This window comes from Octopus bimaculoides, chromosome 9 (genome assembly GCF_001194135.2).
Source record: "Octopus bimaculoides isolate UCB-OBI-ISO-001 chromosome 9, ASM119413v2, whole genome shotgun sequence".
Lineage (NCBI taxonomy): Eukaryota > Metazoa > Mollusca > Cephalopoda > Octopoda > Octopodidae > Octopus > Octopus bimaculoides.
In genome coordinates, this window is record NC_068989.1 from 59,689,583 (window position 1) to 59,690,085 (window position 503).

Here is a 503-nt window from a genome sequence, read left to right on the forward strand (position 1 = left end):
ATGGTTGAAGACACTTGCCCAAGGTGCTACGCAGTGGGACTGAACCTGGAACCATGTGGTTGGGAAGCAACACAGCCACTCAACCATAATGTATCTTGGGCTATTTTATCCAGTGTACCTTTCCTTTTTGTAAGATGCTAGCATGTGCCTAGAGTGGCAGTTGGCAGTATTTTTCAAAGTAGGCCATGCAGCAGCTTCCAATGGTTTGTAAATATATATAAAATGATGAACTAAATTCACTACAAACTGCTGGCTCCTACAAATTGGACTTAATAAAGATGCAGTAACTGAGTCTTTGCAGTATCTTGTTTTCAAGTTCTAAATTTGTGACTGACTCCAAAATGGTTTTGCTGAATTATGTAAAGACGTGTTAACCAATAACTCTAGAGATTCATGTTTCTGATAGAAACTATTTGTAACATTAAAGTATGTTTTTTTTTTCTTTTTGTTTAAACCCAATATTTTAAAATTATTTTCAAAAGAAGACAAACTGAAACTCAGTA